The sequence below is a fragment of the Chironomus tepperi genome, unplaced genomic scaffold (assembly GCF_022539635.2).
Source record: "Chironomus tepperi strain 1889 unplaced genomic scaffold, CSIRO-AGI_Ctep_v1 contig_262, whole genome shotgun sequence".
Lineage (NCBI taxonomy): Eukaryota > Metazoa > Arthropoda > Insecta > Diptera > Chironomidae > Chironomus > Chironomus tepperi.
This window is the reverse complement of record NW_027226384.1, coordinates 31,480-48,765: the sequence shown is the minus strand read 5'-3', so window position 1 is coordinate 48,765 and position 17,286 is coordinate 31,480. Positions and strand designations below refer to the sequence as shown.

General features: G+C 30.6%; 1 long non-coding RNA gene across 1 annotated transcript in view; it reads left to right on the top strand.

The window, feature by feature from the left end:
* Nucleotides 1–16,074, top strand: part of LOC139091838 (uncharacterized) — a 78,060-nt gene extending 61,986 nt beyond the window's left edge. Inside the window, exon 4 of the long non-coding RNA XR_011544547.1 lies at nt 15,714–16,074. This is a non-coding gene — a long non-coding RNA (uncharacterized lncRNA). The remainder of the gene's footprint in view (nt 1–15,713) is intronic.
* The last annotated feature ends 1,212 nt before the right edge of the window (nt 16,075–17,286 follow it).

The following is a 17,286-nucleotide window of genomic DNA, read 5'->3' as shown; positions in this document are numbered from 1 at the left end:
ATCTGACTTTATGCTATTCATAAACTTAAATATCCAAACCAATTTTCAGATCATTCGACAACAACTTGATACAATCCATGCCAAGACTTATTCAATTATTTTAATTATCTTCAATTCCTACAAAAATCATTCAATGTTATCTGATAAACTTTTTCAATTATCTTTATGAAAACAAGTTCAAAAGTTTCAGAAAAACATAATTTGTGATCAGCATAAACTTTTTCTTATTTATCTTCAATTAATTACCAAAAAAAAAATTTCTCAATTTTGGAACTGAACAAAGCATCATAAATCTCATCTTCTATTCGGTTTTTCATACAAAATGGACATGAATGTAGGATGTACTATATTAAATAAAAAAACAAAAACTTCAATGATAACGAATGAACTCTTAGACATGAAACTTTATATGGCAAGCAATAGAAAGAGCGAGGAATGGATGGCAAGCTCTATAATTAATTAAAATATAAAAAAAGTTTTTATGCCAAAAATTGAAATATTTTTTTTTTTTATGATGCTCAACTATGGAAATTGCATAAATGGAAAGTTCCTTTTTATTATTATTATGCACATCCCGGATATTATTAAATTCCATCTCTCAACATTAGATGTGCAGAAAAATGATGAAATAAATGAGTATGAAATGGATGAAGGGTTAAAAGGGTTTTGTGGTGCATTTTTGAAAGGGAATTTGTGATTTTTTGATTGAAATTTAATGGAATTGACTGATTGTCCTTGAATTGGGCAATGATCTTACTAAGAATATCCGATTTCAAGACAAAGACAATGTTTAGGAGCAAAGTGTTCCAAGAAAGCACACGATGTAAAAATGGCTGAAAATCCAGACCCAGGCCAACGTAACTTATGTTTCTAATCTGGCCTAGGGCCAGATCGGCTATTTTGGAGTCGTGTGCCTTTTTGATAACTAATCTTAGAAAATTGACAAAAAAATTGAAAGCAAAATTTGAATTTACTTAAGAAAAAGCATATTTATCATATTTTAAGCATCCTTTTATTCTCATAACCCCACTGTTTGTGGACAAACCAAAATCAAGTATTCAAATCCGTGAAAATATTGTCAACCCCCAAAAAACATCAGTAGCTTTTGCCAATGATGATGAAAAACTTTCATAATATTAAAAAACTTTTTTTTTTATTTTCTATGCTCACAAAAATGAATTTTAATAATTTTTGATGTGCACGTTCACAGCAACAACAACAAAAAGCATCAACTTTTTCTTCCTTTCAACATTTTTTTTATGAGCTTCTTGCATCCTCTCCAAAAACCACTGGGAAATTGAATTTAATATTTAAAATAGGAAAAGGAGGCAAAAAAATTATGAAATTTTATGATTATTATTTTTCTAGCTGCATGATGTAGATAGTTCCTGTACATATGTGCAGAACGGTTTATTATATTTGAAATTATTTATGAGAATTTTAATAAACTTTTTATATTATTTTAATTTCCACACTACATCTACATTCATAAATGCAAAGCGCTTTCATGTTGCGAAGCTTTTTTTTTGTCGACTTTTTCAGTTTTTCCGCATTTAGTAAACTTTTTTATTTTGGGTCTGCAAATATTGACGGGAAATTCAATTTAGGTTTGGTGGAATTGACGTTTTGTCCATAAATTAATATAGCCATTTTTGATGGAATTTTCATTGGATTTATCAATGATCGTTAGTCTCAATGTAAGGAGTACGTATTCTTAAAATAAAACACAATCCTGAATAATCGGTTACTTACTTACTTCGTTAGCCGATTAGATCAATTGTGATCCATGGCCTCTAAACGCAAAAGTGCGTAAATTGATCCAAAATCCTGCACAAGGTTGTATTGTCGAATTTAAAACAGATTTTAATTCAAACCAAATCAGAGTCAAGTCAGATTCACACTGATCTGCGATGGATTTTTGATGAATGTACTAATTTGTGCTATTAATGAAACTTAAGTAACAGCATTTCAATTACATAGGTTAAGAAACTAAAATGCCCCAATAGACCAGGTGGTAAGGCCGATATCACTGACCCTAGGTTTGTATTTAGAATCTCATGGGTTCGAATCCCTCTCAGTCAATCATATGTTTTATAATTTAATAATATCTTTTTTTTGGAGCAGTAATTTGACAACAGAAACTAAAAATTAGGTACAAAATGAGAGATTTAAGACTTAATTAATGATTTTAGAGTTAGAATGAGAAAGATACTAGTGTAAGGTGTGTATTAAGGATTAGCGGTCTACTTCAATTTATTTTTTCAATTTTGTGAGGATTTCTATGGCAAAAACCTACGAGTTGTCTTAAACTTCAAGTTTGAAGACATGTAAACATGCAAACCTAAAACGAGCTATACATCTAAAAACGCGAAGTTGCATTTGTGGCATCGTGACAGCTGACTTCGATCCAATTTATGGCAAAAATGCGATTTGTTGCATTTTATCGCAAAAAATGAGGATCGCCGCTATGTGTCGCTCGAAAACGCCCCTGATTAAAGCTATATATGCAACATCAGAGGTTTTTTCATACAGCCGATACAATTCTTATACACATATACTCAACATATTACAGTAAAATGCGCCCTATTCACCCTCCAAACAACAATCAAAATTTAACATATTTAATACTGAGCTAACAACACCGAAAAAAATGTTCATAATGATAAAAACTCTCTCTCATTATAAGCATTATTATTGAAAATATATTAATTCGGAAGCTTTACATCCAACAGCGTACAAATACATCACCGAAAAAAAATAAAAATTAAAATAAATAAAATGAGAACACAAAAAAACTCTCAATTTTTTGAAAAATAATGAACAAAAAAAGGTATTTAAATATATAAAATAAATATGATATAAAATTTCATAATGATTAACATGCGAGAGAACAAAAAAGAGCTTTTTTTGATGGAAAAAGTTTTTTTTTTTAAATTTTTGAAAAACATATTTTTTGGGGATTTTTCATTTAAAACTCATTAAAAACTTTGCATTAATTTTTAGTTTTTTTTTTATTCTGCGCTTGTTTTCAAAAATCAGAAATGAATTTTGTCTCATTTTTCGGGGAAAACTTTTAATTAAATTACTTTATATGAGTTTTTTCATGCATATTGAAAAAATTTTTAAATTTTATTTTTGCATGAATTATTTTACTAATATTAAAATAAGTTTTAACCTCTTTTCTACTTAAATCTTCTTATGTGATAAAGTGGTATTTTTTGTAGTTTTATGAAATTTAGATTTAAAAGAATGGAAATTTAGTAAAATTTAAGGTAGATTTTATAGAACTTCCTAACAGACAATAAGTTGTAACTGGTCTAATTTTTAAACGAGATCTATCTCTTTTACTAACTATAATCTAGACCGTATATCTTAATAACTCGGAAGAGGACTTCTGTTACTCTTAAAATTTAGATCCTAATTTGATTGGCACACATTTAAATGTTGTTTAATTAAGAGCCATTGTTACTATTTGAGTGTAATTTACACCAAAAAAATTGATATAATATCAGAGCTTTGATCCGGCTTTCAATTAAATGTTTAATGATCGTTAAATAATGTCTAAATATGTGATTAGGGAACGTTTCAAAATTGCGTCGTAATGCTTTTTCAAACAAAATCATGACCCAAATTTTGTACTCCATAACTAAATTATAAGCTCCCCTCTTCCATGAACGTTATGTAATTTACGAATGATCTCTTATTAAAAATTGCATAAACTGATAGTAACTGCGTGTAGTCTAGGTTAGTTTGAACTGTTTGGAATCTTTGCAATAAGATTCAAGTTCAGTTACTCATAACACGACTCGAGTAAGAATCGAACTTGCGTCCTCTTAATTGCATGTCAAGTGCTCTTATATGTTGAGCTACCGGATATTCCTAGAAAGTGTGACACAATGCTCAAAAAGATAATAAACATTCAATTTTAAAAAGATAGAATCAATTTTAGTTTTGCAAAGAGAGAGAATTTTGAGAATCTAGAGAGTTAAATGCATCATTAAACTTTAGAATCTATTAAAACATAACAAACACCTGCAAATTACATGAATTCTAAAACTTTCCAAAATAAACTATTAACTATTAACCTCACCAAACCGTAATCACACCCATTTAATATCAAATATTTAAACCTGTCAGAACATTCAATTAATAACTGACTAATTCATACACAAACATACACCGTGTTATTCCATAAAGATAATTAAGTCAATGAACTAAAATATTTTTCTCTAACAATGTCCGAATGAACTAAATTTATCGACAAAAATTATATGTATGTAATGTACATAATTGATTCTTTGAATTCATTGAATATTTCCACACATTATTGTCTCATATTCATATCAACTTTATTAGTATTCAATATTAGTATTCTAAATGTCCATGTGAATGTATGTCCACATGTGCAACATACGGTTCATTTAAAATACAAATATTAAAGTGCTTATCAAAAAAATAGGAATTGCCACAATCCTATTGAATTCAATTAAGGTTTTTCAATTTTGTGGACGATTCAACAATTAGTTTTAATGTTGTTACTTTTTTTTGTGCTATATTAAATTTATTTCAATTGACAAATAGAAGAATTAATTTTGTGTGCTGTAAAATGCCGTCGCTAAAAAAAATTATCTTTTTTTGTACAAAAGGATTTTGGGTTTAATCGGGATTTTGTGGATGGGAAAATTGTGTTTGCTGGTAAATTGTTTGAACAATTGGGTAAATTGGGCAGTGAATCTTTGGTAAATTGTTTCTAAATTGAGGATGGAAAGATTATCTTGAAAATTTCATGAGGATGATTTGGTTCAGTTGATATGCTATGGTGATATTGCTGGAATTAGACCGACTATAGTGGACTGAGATATATTTAAAAACTAAAATTTTAAATTTTTGATTTTTCGAAATTAAAAAATTCATTTTAAAAATTTAAAATTTCAAACATAATTTCAATCTTCGAATTTCAAATTTCAAATTTCAAGTTTAATTTCAAAATTCAAGTTTAATTGCAAATTTCAATTTTAATTTAAAATTTCAAGTTTAATTTTAAATTTGATTTCAATTTTAGTTTCAAATTTCAAATTTAATTTCAAAATTCAAGTTTAATTTCAAATTTCAAGTTTAATTTCAAGTTTAATTTCAAAATCCAAATTTAATTTCAAATTAATCAAATTTTAAATTTCAAATTCAATTTTATATTTCAAACTATCAAAAAGCGTTAAATTTAATATTCAAATTTCAATTTTAAATCAAAATTTTTAAAAAAGTTTCAATTCAAACTTAAAATTTAAAATTGACAAATTTTAACTTTTAATTCTAATTCCTTCACACCTAGAATCCTCCAATCATTTCAATTATCAATCCAACAATAAGCAACAAGAATTTTAAATAATAAATTTTAATTCCTTCACACACACAAAATTTTCTCTATTAAAACAAAATTTTTGATAACAAAAATCCATTCATGTGCGATTATTATTGTTAGAGAAATTCCCACAGACACAAACATTTTGTGAACATAGATCGAAGATAGATATAAATTAAATTTTAAAGTCAATTTCCGATAAATGCTGGCTACAGACAGAGTCTAATGAACATATCGATTTCACTTTTAACGATCCAAAAATTTCAATTCATATTCAAACATGTGTTTTGAAAAAAAAAAAAAAAAATTGTGCCTAATATTCATGCACTCTCGATTTCTATTTTATGTCAAATCGATTTCATCATCAATATTATTATTATTATCGTAATATATGTGGCAATACGGTCACATTAAAATTTCATTCATAATGGTTATGTGCTTGTGGACAATTTGTTAGAAAATTAGTAATTTGATAGATGAAAATGAAAATGTCATGTGCATGTATACATTTGGAAATAGTAATGAAAAGCTTTAAGGATTCTCAAATGTCGACATCATAAAGCTAAGAGTTTATGTTGCATTGAACTGTAACTAAAGGTTGAGGCTATGAAATACAACGTTTCTAGTGAATTCTCTTAAGTTGCACTGATATGAGCATTGAAACGCATAAAACATGCAGTTGTGGATTGGAACAGCTTAAGTATATTGTTTTGTAGATTAAAACAGTAATGGAAAACCTTTGTGGTAAGCCTCGACTGGTACCGTCATTTCCAGAAAACTTTGGCTGCACACAAATTGTCCGCGACACACCGGTTGTCCGCGATATACCGTTTGTCCGCAACACACAAGTTGTCCGTGAAACATCAGTTGTCCGCGGCACACCGGTTTTCCGCGACACAACAATTGTCTACCACTGGCCCATACGGACATTGAAGTTCAGATTTCAATTGTCCTAAAATTTGTCTACAGTTAAATTCAGACTCCATTGAAATTGCCTCCACAATGGAGTCCTTCAATTACTGTTCCAAACCAGTAAGAACTGTCTTCAAAAATTTACGAATTTAAATTAATTAAATACTTTAAATTTCCCACAACTTTCTCTAATTTCTTCAAAAATCAATGGCAATTAATGATTGACATGGATGTGTCACAACAAATCGCATTGAATTTCCGTCTTAAACTATAACTCTAACAGACAAAGAGAACGCTTTTGCTGGTATTTTGGTATTACTGTTTTAATGAAGCAGTACTGACCAACCTTTTATTTTTAGCGGCACAACTTGGTGGTAAGCTTTGGCCAAAAACTTCACATGACATACGTTTTTTCAAAAATATTAGCCGGCACACTATAGTTCCGCGGCACAAAGGTTGCTCACCACTGCATTAAAGCATGTTCTTTGTCAGTTAGGGTAAGCTAGCTCATAACTCAATTCAAGATAGAAGCCGGTTGCCTATAAAAGTATTCAAACACAAACATCAACTAACACCTTCAATTTATCCTTCAACACTCACAATCTTATCACAAACAAATTCACCTACACAGATCCACATCTACACAAATATATACCAGATCAAAATCCAAAAGTCACTTCACAAGAAGAATCAACACAATTTACCCCAAAGGGATAATGATAATGATTATTATTTCAATTCATTATTTCCATTTCATCTTATTATTATTATCTATTACACAATATTATATATATATTGATATTTATGACACTCTAGGTTCATTAATATTTGCACATATTGCCAATGACACAGAGAATATATTTCCTCATTCTATCCATCTCTCTCTCTCACTCTATTTTCTATTATCCTGATTTCTAAATATTGTTTTGTTGCTTTGCAATATATATGCATGCATAGAATGTGAGCACACATGAATTTCATATATGAAAAATATTTTTGTGTCCATATGTTGTTGCTCTAAATATTAGAGTCAGGTTAGGCAACAAAACTATATATGCTTGAAAGTGAAAGTTTTATGTGTGTTTGGGCTCTTTTGCTGAGCTGTTTTGAACTTGAAAATCCTTTGAATATCAAACAGAAACTGAACTTCAGATGCACATTATTATTATTAAAAAAAAGTCACACTTTTTTTAGCCACGCGCTACTCATCCGCTCGCTTATTGAATGACACTAATTATTGAAATATTACGGGATTTTTTTTATTGAAAATAATAATAATGGGGAGGATGGAAAGGGTATTTAAAAAAAATGTAGCATTTTTTATTTACCCGCGTTTCTGGCACAGATTTTTTTTTTACCCATTTTTTTTATTATTCGCATTTTTTTTTATTTCGTCGCTCGGTCAAAACAAAAAAAAAAAAATGCTGTATGGAAAAAAAACACGTGTCTCATATAATTGTGTGCATTTTTTTAATTTATATATTTTTTAAAAAAAAATCTCGCGCGACGAAAAAAAAAATGCATTATGAATTGTACATAGGCGGGATTAAGGCTTAATGGCTATATGATACTATAGCATATCATATACATCATCATCAACATCATTGTACTCACATGGACTTGCATTCTTCATATCGTCATAGGCACTTACTTACTCCATTGGATGAGACTGCACTTTTCACCTGAATTTTTTTTGCTATCGATGCTTTGGTTTTTTTAGTTTCAAAATTTTTGATGTTTGTGTCCTGAATGCATGATTTGATTTTTCATGGGAATCATTTTGGATTTATTGAAATTCTATGAAACTTGTTTGTAATTGCTGTGTGCTGATGGAGGTGTCAATGAGGAGTATAGATTGATGAATGAGGTGCAATTAATTGATTAATGAAGCTTGTTGTCTTGGGAATTAATGAATGTTGAACTTAAAAAGAATTAAACATTAAAAGCTTTAAATCATTAAAAATCACCGAAAAGTTAACATTTGTTGTTAACCAACACAGCCTCGGGATGACAACAAAGTTTGAAGTCGACTCAAATTTCATATGGAATTGACTTTTGCATACAAAATCCGAGTAAAATTCATGCTCTGGTTGAGCTAATTTTTCAAGTCAATGCCTAGTTTCATGCACGACAAATCAAATTGGAATGATTTGAAATGTGACTGCAATAAGACAAATCTAATTCAGTCAAAAGCCTAATCGCAAGTAAAATCAATAGTTCTCTAACTGGTAATCCGAAAAGCACACAACAAAGAATAGCCCCAAATTTCAACCCTCTACTAAATTGACTCTGAACTGAGTTCGGATATCATTGAATTTGGCCCAGAGCCAAAGCCAAGTCGATCTGGAATCAGAATGCAATGACTCATGTTGAATGATTACCTGCTTTTCATTGAACGCTTGGTACTAAACTACAGCAAACAAACCAGCAGGTGTACAGATCAAATTAACCTTGAACTATCAGAATAACCCTGATAAACTATCTGCTATTTTTAAATTGTGACGCCACAAAAAGCTGCAAAAAACAATATTCCTTTATTTTCGGCTGAATAAAATATAATATAATGTTCATCTGCCAATGCATTTTCCTTCGAAGGAGTCCGAATGATTAAAGTGCATTTGGTACTAGTAATTGCCAACTAAAAAAAGCAAAGACAGCTTCTAGCTTCATCTAAGGAGACTATGGATCACAATTGATCGGTCAGAGTAGAAAATTAAAGAAGTAATGTCTATCTTATTGAGGATGTACGCAAACAGCGCTATTTGGACATTATTTGTTCCATTGATGTCTTAGGTACTGTGCCAATTTCGCTACATGCGAAACCTATATTATATTCTATTCTAGTGTCAATTAGCAAATTTTTTAAAAATTTTCCACCTGACCACCAAAAAAAAAATCCATAAAAAAATCCATAAAAATATTCCAGTCTGTAACAAACCAAAATGATTACAACAATGAACTATCAAATATTTGTATTAGAAGCCATTTATGCTGACTATATTGTTTGAATTACGAAACAATGTTCACCATTAGAGAACAAAGATGATAATTCATTGCAATGATGACATATTGCAGATATAAATGAATTTTAATATTATTGTCAATAGTCTAAAAAATTCATAACTGCACATGACTTGCAGTTTTTTCGGATCAAAAAGGAAATATTTTAATTTAGAAAAAAAAAAAATGTTTAAAAAAGCTAAAAACTGATAATCAAACAAATCCATTCCATCACACACATTTTAATTCCGCCACTCAAACATGAAATTTAATTAAAATTTTAATCGTATAGAAAAAGTTTCCTGTCTCCAACACACACACATGCATGAGCATAAGTACATCAAATAATGTTCAGGCATTTTTTCATATTTTTTAAAATATTTCATGACATTTTGTCATCGTTTTTGCATTTTAAACATAGATTGATTGATCGATAATTGACGTAAGCGGCTTACTAACTAAATTGCATTATCGGGTCAATGATATCAACCTCCTTTCATAAGCGCTTGGGTGAGAGTCGAAATCACAAAATAAATAATAAAAATTCAATGATTAAATAAATATTGTGAAATTAAAATTTTATGTGTGATTTGCTTGTTTAATATTTAAAAAAAAAATATTTTATGCTGATATGCAGGTTGTTATTATTATGTGTGGGAAATGTTGAAAGGTTTTATTGAATTAGTGGCCCATTTATGATGTGGATTAGTCAATTTCTGTAAATTAATTTTTGATGAATCTTCAAGATTTTGAAACTCAAAATCAGGAATATTAATGTTGCGATGAAATGGGATGAGGGCTCGGTTAAGGACGCGTGAAGGACACTAAAACGGGCGGCATACGACTGCTTTTTGCAATAATTTTCGGAGCTTAGGTCAATATTTGTGCTGCTTTTTGTCTAATACCGTTTCAATTATTATGCAAGGCCCTTGGAGATTTTGTTAGGGATTAATAGTTGATTCTCCGCGGTCCGTACTAAGTATCGGATCATTGTTTTTTCAACTCTATTCACTGCATGACTTAGGGTTTATCAATTCAATGCACCTACTTAAAATTGTATAAAGCAACTTACAAGAGGATAATAGGGTCTCTGAATCTCACAACAGAGTTATCGTGACTAGAACAGCAAAAAAGCACCAAAATTCTACTAGAATTACCCTGAGATTGAGCCGAGACTCTTAGAGACCCTTAGAGCTTTCTAACTGACGCCACTTCTCTCAATCTTATAAGTTAGAAAGCATCAAATCTTCTATATCCTAGGCAAAAAGACTGCTTTTAAATACTGTAGTGGTCTTTTTGTATCATGATAGCATGCTCTTTGTCTGTTCATTCAATGAATCTATTCAAGATCCATAAAAACCATTACAACAAGAAATAAATCTCAATGTCCATTCTATATCCTTCTTTTGACAGTCATAAAACTCAATTTAAAATTCTCCCTTTATTTTTCTTAATTTTCCCTATAACCATAAAAAGTATTTAAATTTATCATCCATTTTTCCATTAAGTTCCGTCTCTCATGTCTTCCTTTAATAAATTTTAATTTTCTTTTTCTTTCAGACAGTCTACCCCAAAATAAAAATATTTACATCATGCTTGTGCCACATAACTCTTATCATGCTCCGGCTTACATCTAATTGCATTAGATTCAATAAATTTTCAACATCAGCAACATCTAGGAATTCTTTTACTGTCGTCCATGTCGAGTGTCTGCAGTTCAGGAAGAGCGACATAGCGTCAAGACATGACGCAACGCATGATGAGCATATATTGCGTTATTTTTTTTTTGTTAGGAACGCAACTAGATGAGGAAGCGAAGATGAGAGAGAGCAAGCCAGGCACAATTTATCTTGCATGTATGTGACACAACCATCATCGTATGAAGGCAAAGAACTATGAAGTGGAATGAGTCATCATCCTACCAAAAATGCATATGTGACCGAGATGAATAGTTTGAGGGATATAACCTACATCCCCACACCATTAATGGGCTTATATGAAGGCTTGATAAAAAAAAATAACATTTGGCGAAATGGGAAATAAGAAAGGCATGAAAGATGAGGAAAAAGTTAATTTTTTTTTACCAAAAATAAGGTTTAACATTTGGCGAAATGGGAAATAGGAGAAAGGCATGAAAGATGAGGAAAAAGTTAATTCTTTTTTTTTACACAGCACACAGAGTTGTGTACATACAAAAAAATATATATAAAGGAATTAAGTAAATAAGAAGTTCTCTTTTTTTTTGCCGACAACCATTTTTTTGAGCTCCGCCTACAAAATTTTTTTGTTGCTGCCATAAAAATGGGTTAAAAAAGGAAAAAGTTGAGAGCATTAAAAAACTTCCGTTTCCATTTGTGTGTGTGTGTGTGTGTGTGTTAGTGAGTAAATGAATAAAAAAATTCACACTTTTGTGCGAAAAAATCCGAAAAATGCTGTAGATGTGTGTGTACATATGCGTATACCTCCATCACCTTCCATTTTTTTATGTATATATCCCTCGTCGTCATCTCCATGTTGCGTAGAACTCTTTTATTTTTCAAATAACTTGGCTGAAAAAATGTGCATGTGAATGTGTGCGTGCATGTAATTGTGAGGCACGTTTTTTTAGGAAACAACATTTTTTGTGCATGCTGTGTCGATGATGGGATATAAAAAAGAGGCCTTAAATGTGTGCCTTGATTTTCTCCAATTTTTCAACCAACTCCGCCTTAGAAAAGCACTTTTTTTTCCTCGATCCACATAAAAATGTGCTTGCTTTCTATTATGTCCGTTAGTTAGATAATTTGGTGCGTATTTTGGTATGTGTGAAGATACTTCACATCCACAGCTGCATGTATGTGATGGTGAATAATTTAGCATGATGAAAAAAATGAAGGAAATGAATTGAATAAAAATAAAATACAAAAAAAAGGATGTTGGAGTTTGAGGCTGGAAAAATGCGAAGCCGAACAAATGTTTTGAATGAAAATAAATTTTCCATGCATCAATGTCAATATACGTACAATAACACATACTCATGTATGTATGTTGGGGACAATATATGTAGTTATTCTTTACTCAATAATTCATCGAATAAAGGACAATGATGGAAGTGACAATTTATGTACAAATAAAGATGCTAAATTGAACCGTTTAAAATTATTATCAAAGTTTTTTTTTATATATTTTTGGAGTGTCATTAGTGATTGTATTGTGATGTGAATATCAATGAAATGGATGTTTGAAATTTAACGGATAGAATTTTGAATGGATGGCTTTTCTTTTGTGTTTATGAATTGATTCCTGATATTTATGGAATTTTGGGTTAACTCTTGATTAAATATAAATGAAATTAATAATAATAATAATGCTTGATTCATATGCAATGCTTCCCTAGTTCATAGTGATCTAGAATCATAATTTATGATTAATAATTATTAAAGAGCTTGAAGTCGAGTTTAATTAATTTGACTGTTCCATACATAACTCGTGTCGATTTTGAGTTTGAATTATTCAAATTTCTAGCATGAATTTCCCTTCTTTAGCAACCTGAACGACACAAACAGCAGTATCAAAACGTGCTCCGCAAATCTTATGCATGGATTACATATGGATACATTGTCACTAGAGTTAGAGATAACTAGATGTGTTAGTTGGTGCGAAATTGATAGAAAAGTATCTTTAAGATCGAGTTGGTAGTTAATAAACACACGTGTTAGTACTTAAGTGCTCTAAGGAAATGTTTACTCTTTCCCCGGAGCATGTAAATTCAACTCGTTTGGCATAATCATACTTTGATTATGTTATAGTGTTGCATTAAAATGATGAAATAATTTCACTAACTTCATGGAATCAAAATATCAATTATAGGCTTGCTTTGACATTATTAAGATGAATTACTGCCAGAGAGACTCTAGCATGGTTCTGGATTTCGCTGAATCCGTGTGTCATGGGATCTGTTTTATTAAGAGCTCGAATTCGACTCTGATTTTGTATGGAAAAGTCGATTAGAGTCGACTCTACTCCATACAAAATTCAAGTCGACTTTGAGCTCTGGTTTTATTATTAGGTTATTGTTAGGCTATTAAATGAACAATGTTCTAAAAATGACTTTGACCAACAAAATCAAATGTTTAAGAAATTTGTATTAAAAATTAGATGCATGGTTTTTCATTATAATCTAGTCCAATATAAGCATTTCGTTTGACATTGCTAGTATCCCTCTTTGAGGTTGTGAACCAATTTCTAGGAATTAAAAAGCATTTTGTTTTACAAATTTGAATATTTAGGAAGTTGAGTCTAACTTAAAATTTCAATATTTCCGAATGAACATTTATTTAACGGCGTAAAAATCACATTCCAAGAACTACTTTCAAAATGCCCAAATTCATCAAAAACTATTAAAGTAAAGCATTTCCAACAATTTTTAAGTCCTTACAACAACAATAACAAAACAAATCTCTGAAATGAAAAAAATAATCACAGAAAACTTGATTTATCATCATCCCCATCAACAAGTTTTTAATGTTTTCCTTTATATTATCATGAATCTCATACATGTATACACACATAAATACGCTTGCATAAAGAATGAAATGCAAATTAATTTACGTTATGCATTCATCTAGAAAACAAGTTTTTTCTTTTGATTGATATGAGCGACCTCTGTGTTTGAGGGGATGGATGTGTTGTGGAATGTGTATCCTTATGAAAAGGATGAGGAATGAATCTAGGGTGTAATTTGAATGTGTTTGTGTAGATGTCACTAGTGAATGAGTTTGTGTGTAGGGGATAATATCCTCGATCTTGTTATTGAGAGTAAGGGTTGTTAATGTTTTAAAATATCCCTTAAATGTGGAATAGCCTTTGACTTAGTAATTTATGTACTATTAAGAGTAGTGTTAAGTAAGTATGAAAATTAAACAATTTTTTGGACTAATATTATTTTAAACTTGAATAGTTCATAATATTATTATGACACCAAATATGGAGCCTAAATACAACGTTGAGCTGGCTCGATGTCACATCCATACCGAATCCGACTTTATATCTACCTCAGATTGGTCTAGTGTCGATTTTTTTTTTCATTTGTACTTTCTACGATAGCTGTAGTAACGTAATCAAGCAGAATAAAGTGAAAATCTTAGGAATCAGACCTCAAATCATTAATATTTGGATTTTTCAGTCGCGGATAGCACAAATTGGTCAATAATAAATCGGCAACAAAAAACTGACTCCAGATCGGTTTGACTCTGACATGATCTTGGATTCGGTTTAAATTCGAGTTCTATGGCCGGATTTTAGGCCGAATAATTGGTTTATGCTCTTTGGGAGTCTATACTCTACATTAAATACCAGGATTGAGTCATTTCTGTGTGCTCATCTAAGGAAATCAACTAATTGTTTGCGCAATTCCAATACCCACCAGCAACTGTGATATTAATCACTAATTGGAATATTTGACAATTTATATTAATTGAACCTCTCGAGCATTTTTTAATAATTTTATTCAAATTAACAATTGAAAATAAACATTTTTTAACGAATTGTCTACAAATAATTCCAGATCCACAGCACTCTAAAATCAATTTTAATTTTTTCCCAGCTCCAATAAAAAAGTGACCTGCCTCAGAGAACAAAAAAGGAAGTCAAGCACAAGGGAGTCAAAAAAAAACTTATTCATGACGAGGAGAGAAGTAGTAGTTAAAAAGTTTGATTAGAATATGATTAGAATGTCATAAAACTTTCTCTTCATAAATGGAAACAAGGAGCAAAAGATCTGCTCATGAGGGACTATAGCATATATAAAAAAAAAGCTATAGATTGTGTGGAAAATTTATTTTTTAGAGCAATTTTTGAATAAAAATAGCTTGATAATTTCACTTTGATAGGCTGGGTGAATGGGTTTCTGGATTGCTGGGTGGTTTGCTGGCTGCAGCCGGCTGGTTGGCTTTCTTGATGGCTAGCTGGGCGTCTGGGATGATGGGTGACTTGCTGTCTTGTGGTTGACTAACTAAGTTAATGGTCGACTGGATTACTTGCAGACTAGAGACAGGTTTGCTGGATAGCTGAGTGGCTCACTGACTGGGTGGCAGGTTAGCTGGGTGTCTGGCTAGCTCGATGGCTGGGTGAGACGTGAGATCTAACCAACCAGACATCCAACAGAGCTAGGGTTTGAAGCATTAACTCCATCTTATTGAGTTATTGAGGACCTTGACTTATCATTGTGCATTATTAGTGATTGAACTTGGATTTGTCAAACAAATATTGGTGACTGAGCAAAACTGCGCTTAAGTCCCACGCCTAATAACACGAGGACTTCCAACAATTTTTTTTATTTCATTTTCATCATTTTGTTCCTCAAAACTTTTCAATTTTTATGGAAGGGAAATTCTTTTTTTTTCTATATGAAAAATGTCCAAAAAAGCTATAAAAATTTATTTATTTTTTTTCCTATTCCCAGATGAAAAACTTGTGATGATGATGGTAATATTGGTATACGATAATTGAGAAAATCTATAAAGTTTCTCAAGCTATAGCTGTAGATGAAGCAGAAAATTATGGAGAGATTGAAGGCTGACTTGTGTGAGTCCACAAGCAAGTTGACAAGTCTAAATTACTTCCATTTGTTGACAACAACAACAAAAAAAGTACAACTTTGTTGATATTCATACAGAATTTTTTTGTAAAATGTTGTGTGTGAATAAAAAAAATGAGAAGTGGAACTAACTTTTTTGAATGGTGAATGAAGAAGTTCATTATTTTGCTATTCATGGACTTTACTTGTGGCTTTTCGTAGTCTTTAATGAATTTACTTGTTTATGTAAAAAAAAAAAAAATTGTTAATAAATTTTATTTTTTTGTAGAAAAAAAGAGTTTTAGAAAATTTTATTCGACAAGATTTTAAAATTCTTTTTTCAGAGATTTTGATTGCAAATTAGGTACATTGCATCTGGAGTTTTAAAGGAGAATTTGTATAAAATAGCAGTTTTTGTAACGTAATGATTGTTACAATTTATGTTTCACTATTCTTGAAGTTAATTCTGAGTTACACAAATGAAAAAGACTCTGTCAGAGATCCTAAAAAGATTCGGCCCAAATTCAGTTCCTCCATTTAGTTGCCAAATAGAGGCTTAGTCAATGCTACTCAAACTATGCTCCACAAAACATAAATGAGAATTTACGATTACTCTCAGGAAATACAAAAATCATCAAGTGAGGTTTTAAGAAGAATTATCAAGACTTTGGGTATTAAATCTAAAATTTATTAGTGTGTTGCGAAAGAAACAAAATCTTGTGCTGAAACTATCTGGCTCAAATTGACTGTGTGTAAGGTGTTAAAGCATCCTTTTAAAAATCATATTTGAACTATGGCAGTTAAAGGAGATGAAGGAATTATTTGGAGATTTATCATTTTAACACAGAATGTGACATTATGAAGCAAGAGGAAATAGATTGCGAGAACGGTCAAAGAACTATTGGAAGCGAACAGCTAATAAAGACAGTATTTTATTTGGTATTGGCAATTGACAAGCGGTAGCCAGCGATTAGGACTGTTAGAGACGACTTCAGAGAAAGGCCATGGATCACAATTGACCTGTATGACCAGCGAAGTAAATAAATAAGTCTACGATTCCACGTAAAAATATTAAACCAATTGAATGAATGCTAATTTAGCAATTGTCTGAAATTTCTGACCTTTGTGTTGATTACGCTAAAATTTTTAATGATTTCATATTCAAACAGTCAAAAAATTCTGAATTATTCCTTAAAAAATATTCTCGAAATTCTCCCTACTAGAAAAATCTCAAAAATTAAACTACCAAAATATCCAGTTTCAATCTTCAAAGTTCACAAGAACTCCTTAATTATAAAAATTCATTCCAAAAATTATTATTCATCCTCATTATTTTACATTTTTCTCACGAAGATGAATCAACAGAAAAAAATTGTCTTTAAAAACCTGATTTTTTTTCTTGCAAGACAGCATAAAAATTCAAGAATATTTTTTTCCCCCATTAAAATTGTTTACGGTC